The sequence below is a fragment of the Dipteris shenzhenensis genome, chromosome 30 (genome assembly GCF_047967505.1).
Source record: "Dipteris shenzhenensis isolate YYH24624 ecotype China chromosome 30, Dip_SZ_1.0, whole genome shotgun sequence".
Lineage (NCBI taxonomy): Eukaryota > Viridiplantae > Streptophyta > Polypodiopsida > Gleicheniales > Dipteridaceae > Dipteris > Dipteris shenzhenensis.
In genome coordinates this window covers 18427391-18433984 of record NC_141625.1, presented here as the reverse complement: position 1 = coordinate 18433984, position 6594 = coordinate 18427391, and the positions used below count along the sequence as shown (strand labels likewise).

The 6594-nt window shown below is 42.7% G+C and overlaps 1 pseudogene; it reads right to left on the bottom strand.

Moving 5' to 3' along the window:
• Positions 1–2385: 2385 nt before the first annotated feature.
• LOC147881797 (indole-3-acetic acid-amido synthetase GH3.5 pseudogene) lies at positions 2386–4624 on the bottom strand (annotated as a pseudogene).
• Positions 4625–6594: the final 1970 nt, after the last annotated feature.

Genomic DNA, 6594 nt, shown 5'->3' with positions numbered 1-6594 from the left:
CATACATACCAACTACCATATGACTGCTACCAACCCTTGCACCGATGCTTTTACCGATGCCTTCACCGACTTCTGGGTATAGTTTTCCATACCAACATTTTTACAAAACGTCATTTCCAAGGTTCCCAAAATAATTTTGGACCACAAGTTTCGTCATTTGAAAGATAAAAAATACAAGAGTATCTACACCAAAATTGAGATCAAAACAGTCATATATTGATAGTGAAGTTAACGTACAAATTAAGGTACAAAATGTTACTATAAAAATGCAAGGGCCAAATCACACATAGGAAGTCTTGTCAATGTCAAAACTATGAATCAGTAGCATTTATATTGACGGCTTCCATCTTGAGCCAAGTCTTATGTGCCAAATATGTCTATCTCAAGGTTTACATACAATTGATCACCTACATCATCATCCCCTATTGTATGTCTACCTAAGACTTGATCCTCTGGTTCATCGGCTGCTCTAGTTCTCCCTCTTCTTCCCCAAAGTCATGATCTGCAGCTTCCTACATTTCAGTGTCATTATTGTCACCTTTTACGTGGCCCATATCATCATCTTCCCTAGACCCATCGGCATCATTATTTGGATCTTCTGCTGGCATCTGTGTATCCACATTCCTATCTTCAAAAGTTGTTCGCTTCAAGGAGAAACTTGGACCATGTACCACCATCTTGGATCCAAACGATCCGGATGAAAGACCACATATCTAAAAATACAAATTAGGTGCTAGTAATTATATTCATTTATGCTCAAGTATAAAAAATATATATTTATGATCATCTACCACCATTTGTTTGAAAACGAAGATATTAGCTTTTAATCAATTCATTAGTGTGTACCTATTCACAATGCTCTGGAAGAATAAAATTATCACTTTCATTGGTCCAGGGTCTGGTGGAGTCAACAGCAAAGAAACCACAACTGTCTATCCTGATTGTAGCATTGGGACCATTGTAGATAGTTATTAACCATTTGACATCAAGAATGAAAATACTAAATTATCTAAAATCAACTTCATAGATGTCACATATGGTCCCACAGTAATCTAACTATGAGGAGAGGATATTGCTATCAGAAGAACTTTCTCGACTATCTTTTACAAAGCTAGCCATGAATCCATAATCATATGTGACTCTCCTTGAATCGATGCATTTGACACAAAAATGTCATTCATGTGACCACAATGCATTGTATTTGTGTACTACAAAAGAACATTCATGATTAAAACAATGAGGATGCATTTTGTAGCGATTGCGATCATAAGTACCCAAATTAAGTAGAAAGGTTAAAAACTTACATGTGGCATACATTCGATTGCAAGCTCCCACTCTTGATCAGTTATATCCTCTCCATTATCTTCGGCTTCACGAAGAGCTTCTTGTAGCCAATCACGGGACATGTGTCTAGGGAGAAGAGAAAGGTCTGATGGATATGGCACCCTCTGACTGTGCATCACTCTAGATCTCACCCTCTCATTTATTATTTTTGCTTTGGCCTCTTCATATTTGTCCACCCATTTTTGCATCTCGGGACAATTGAGGACACAAAACTTATTGAATTTCTCTCTTTGCTATTCGCTCATCTTTCTTGCAACCCCTTTACCTTGGGGAACCTATGTAATGACACGATCATCATCCTTGATGTTCCAAGCATGTAACATATTAGGATCCATGGATGCAAGAAACTCTATGATGTATACTAATGCCTCTTACACAAGCCATCCCTCCACCATGCTTGCTTTGGGTCTAGATCTTTGCCTTATAGATCCCTTCATATGCAGGATGGTAAAGTGGAAGCTATCAAGCATGACCTTCATCATAAACCATTTTTCTAATACGTTTGGAGTGTTGTGTACAAGCTCATTCAGACCACCACCAAAAATAGGACATGCATGGTACCCACTTATAGCAAGTCCTAGCTACATGTAGTGCAAATTGAGTATTTGACCCAAACTATGGCTATGCTACATGCTTAAAGTATAAAAATAACAAGCAATTAGATGTAAATCCATGTTAAAACCATGGGAGACATATCTTTTCTCAAGAAAGCACTTCATCTATTATATGAAAACATGAAGATCCAAGAGTGCCGATAATTAACATTAACTTCATTGTCATTGGGATGCTCTTTGGTCAATTAAAAATGAGAAAGAAGGAATGAAGAAAGTTTTTATTTTCATATAAAATAGGCACATTTGATGTGTTTTTTGGCAAATGAGAATTTATGATAGAACAAAGCTTATCATTGGGAAAAAAAGGCTCATTTTGAAGTTTTGAGGTGGCAACCTTTGTAGAGTCTATTAGGACTACTCAAAACAGTTCCATGTATCCGTGACACAAAATCATGCAATGTGATAAAATCATGCATTGATATTGTGTCTATTCTTGAGAGAGGCGCCATTCGCGCTGTCCGGGAACCCAGGAAGGGCATTGGGTACTGCAATAGCTCGCCATTACCCTACAGTTCATTAGTTCCACTATCGAAGTGGATTTAACACACCTTGGAGTCTTGTATTGATTAATTGACGCTCCTCTGCTCAAACAATAATCCATCAATTGATCAAAGGTGCCAGGTTCAACTACTCTTATCTCAAGAGGACCAATTGATTTATCACTGACTCGCCCTTGGCGATACACAGAATCGAGAGACTCTTCAATGGCCAGACAACACTTCTCGAATATGCTGCTATCCAATGACTCGTAGGTATTGAGCTCCCAATAAAGGACATAGTGCCCGGGGATTGTTGACAAGTCTGCATAGCTTGTATACTCCACCAATCTTGCACCATGCTGGTCTAAATGTGTGTCGGTAGCAACTTTGACGGATTTTTGGAGGGTGTCTTCATCTGTCTTGTCAGCATCAATGTTCAGAACAACATTCTTTCTACATATGAATTGGAATTGTGGAGCCTTGTTATGAAATCCTGTTACGCGAAGTATATCACCCACCCTATAACGATAAAGACCTGCATTGGCAAGGTTGCATGCATGTCAGCATAGAGATATCTCACATTGACAAATGAAATCTTTCCTAAAGAAGCAGGCATGTCCGCAACACCCTAGAAAACAGAAACTGATCTCTAGGGAGAAGTTTCAAACCATATACTTGAAGCTATCCTACCTGCATATGTTGTAACAACAAGCTCATACTCGAGCCCAACTTGTACGTCTACAAGTTCAACAAGCTCTTCCTGATCTATTGCATTACATTTCTCCCCATGACTGCGGTTTACTGGGAGGAACTCGAAGTAAGCCATACTGGGGATGAGGGTGTAAGAAACCTCAGACGGCTTGCACAAAGGCTTAAGGTTCACACCAAAGTAGCATTCCGAGGAGGCATACATGGTGCAAACGAGAGGAAGGCCGCCACTATAGAAATTCAACGTTGGGATATACTGCGCCATGGCACCCGTCACAATGACATCGATGTATCTTGTGTGAGGCCAAATCTGAGTGATGATCCCTTGCCATGACTCGTTTCGACAGCATGCCTCGAGACGATCTGCCAATTCCGGATTGGGAGAGAGGAGCTTCATGACCGCACTCCTAGCGCTCGTATCTGTTATGGCATCGTTGAGGTGCCCCGTCCTTATATCTTGAAAGAAGTCCTTCCAATGCTCCTCGAGGAACTTTATAGCTCTAAGAAACCCGGAAGCAAAAACGGCTCCCATTCTCAGCACCTCCGAGGCCTGGATAAGTCCACAAAGCAACTGGCAATACATGCTTTGATACGCATCTGGACACAAAACCGTCTCGTTGGGACTGGTGTAAACGTTGTATGGGTCGTATGGTCGCTCCATGAACCAGCGGCTCTTGTAGTAGCTGGTAAGAACCGGGCGAGCCAACAAGCCTCCAGATGTCTTTGCCTCCGACTTGATGAAGAAAAAATACATGCCTTTGCCCTCATCAAGCCCGGGAACGTACCTACGATTTTACCAAAACTCAGCAAAAGAAGTTCGATATGTATTTGCGTTGAAAGTTTGAAATTACACAAACGAGCTGCAAACTCGCTAGTTGGGGCCCACTGAGCTTGCATACGACAAACGAAAGAAGCGTGGAAATAACACATTTCTGCTGTATCACGTAATATTAATTCAGCGTTCCACACGGAATCGAATAGGAGCCTAGGACCCCAAACGTGAGGAGTCCTTACTGATTCATAATTGGCATGAGAAGGCTGTACAGCAGGCAGCGCCTTTCGAATTCGTCGTCTATAGTGGGCATCAACTTACGCTCTCCCGCAGATGTTCCAGAGCTACAGGAACAAGAACAAACAACGGTTGAGCGGAAAGCTGGAGATGGGGAGCTGCATATTTGCATAGACGCGATAGCAAGAGTGGTTCTTTCACCTAGTCAAAAATTCCGATATGGGATGGCCTGAGAGAATCGGTGTCTTATCTCCGTTGGCGATGCGCTGGATCTCGGGGGCTAGATCTTCGTATGTAATAACAGGAAGCAGCTTCTTGAACGACTCGCGGTCAGTCCTCCCATTTAAGCCAAATCTCTGCAGGTACTCCGTGTGCGAGTTCCTCTCCAAAATAGAAGCGAGGATGCGGTCCTGAACGTCGGCGGCGTTGCGAGTGAGGTCCTCAATGAGGTCGAGAGCATCCTGGTCTTTGTGTTTATGGGAGGGGGGGGAGGGAAGGGTGAGGAACTGGGCGGAGGATCGAAGGGGAGTAGGAGGCATGATGGGTTTGGATTGGACGAGCTCAGCTAGCGAAGGAGTACTAGTGTTTGAATTGATGAGGAGGAAGAAGAAAGTTGCTTGGCTTTATAAAGCACGTGGTTTCTGTCATACGTGGCAATGCGGTTCTGAAGCGGCCATGCTATGAGCTGGCAAGGGGCGGAACGCCCCTTGCTGATTGTCCCCGTGGGCGCCGACGTTTCGCTGCAGGGCGGATTCGTTCTTGCTGGTTGTCCCCCCTGGCCCCGACACATCACGCTTCTGGCCACGGCGGGTCATCCTCATCGCCGTCTTGTCGACGAAACCTCGAATAAATCGTTCGTGTTTCCTTCGAACTTTGGCGCTATTGTTGGGGTATCTGGGGTCTATAATTATCTTTAACCTATTAACCATGGACGGAAAAAAAAAGGCTCACGTGGCAGCTTGGGGGCCAAGAGCTTCCACGTGTCCTTATTCCACTTCAGATGTTTGACATTCGTACCATACCTCAATCGCCAATCGGCAAACGTCAACTTCTCTTCCATCCTTCCTCTTGCACCACAGTTCTCATAAAGCTTCAAAGAATCTAAGGATTGAGTGGTTCTCAAATAGGTGATTACGATCTGGCCTAGATTTAGAGGTTCAAGAATCGCGCTGTCATCTTTCAGATTCAAGCGACGAGAGAACTAGAAGCGAACTTCCACGGATAGAAAGATGTATAGCAGGCAACAGACACTCGGATTGATATGTAAGTCAGTTTTGTGCCTTTGCAGTGGCGTTGCAATTGTATGGACGAGCTCTACGTTGCGGATTTTGATTCTCTATTAACCATTTCGAACTGCAGGTCCCAGGAAAACTACCAATTGATGCAATCTCGGATGTAATAGAGTATGTTTGGGGTCTAAAGAAGCAGATCCTCACATTTGATGTATGCCAGCGAGTGCTGCGGTAGAGGTTAATTGATTTGGATCGAGAGACAGCCTGATTAAGGGAAATTGAGTAGTTATACGTAGCTACTTTTGAAGTGTTCAAAAAAGCAAAACGCTATGTGGTAGCCGTACGGAGCTTGAATTGAAGCCGACCGAAGGAAGACTCAGCCTCTGGGATTTGCTGAAGCATTTCATGACAACAGCCTTGCCCATCATTTTTCAAACGTATGGATCGCCTTGTGTATCTTCCTCAATGGGACAATCAAGGCATCAACTTCATTAAGAGTGCTTGATGTCTACCTCAATGTAGGAGACTCCCCTGAGCTGAACAGGAATCAGTATTTGCTATTAGAAATTCGCTGCCATTGGGCTTTTTTTGCAAAATAGCGGGCGCGTCTATAGGCATTGCTTGAATAGAGAAATTACGGGCGCGTCTAATAGCTCGTCTATTTGCGCGTGTATTAACACGTTTATTAGTGCGTCTACACTGAGAAAATACAAGCCCGTCTAACATTGCGTTTATCAACGCGTCTATTTGTGCGTGTATTAGCGCGTCTATTTGCACGTCTATACTAAGAATTAGACACGTATTTAGACGCTAATCAGAGAATACAGAAAGTGAGATTTTGGTATACATATACTGCTTTCCAAACATTGTCCATGATTACCAAAGCACATAATTTTAACAAAAACATCAATGCTTTTTTGCAAGCCTACATATACAAGAATTAAGTGAGATGAGGAGAATGAGACAATATGTAAAATAGTTTTGCCAATGTCAATGATGGGCTACGGTTCAATCTCATCCTCAACCCTTGCCAAACTATCTACTTCAAAATCCAAACAAGTGTTTAGATCTACAAATACATTCAACTTGAACTAGTGTGTCCTTCCTACTTTGCCAAAACTTTGTGGAGTCAATAGTTACAAAGCCACTTGCATGGCGTTTGATTGTTGCATTAGGGCCTCTTTCCACCATGTCCTTAAACCACTTTA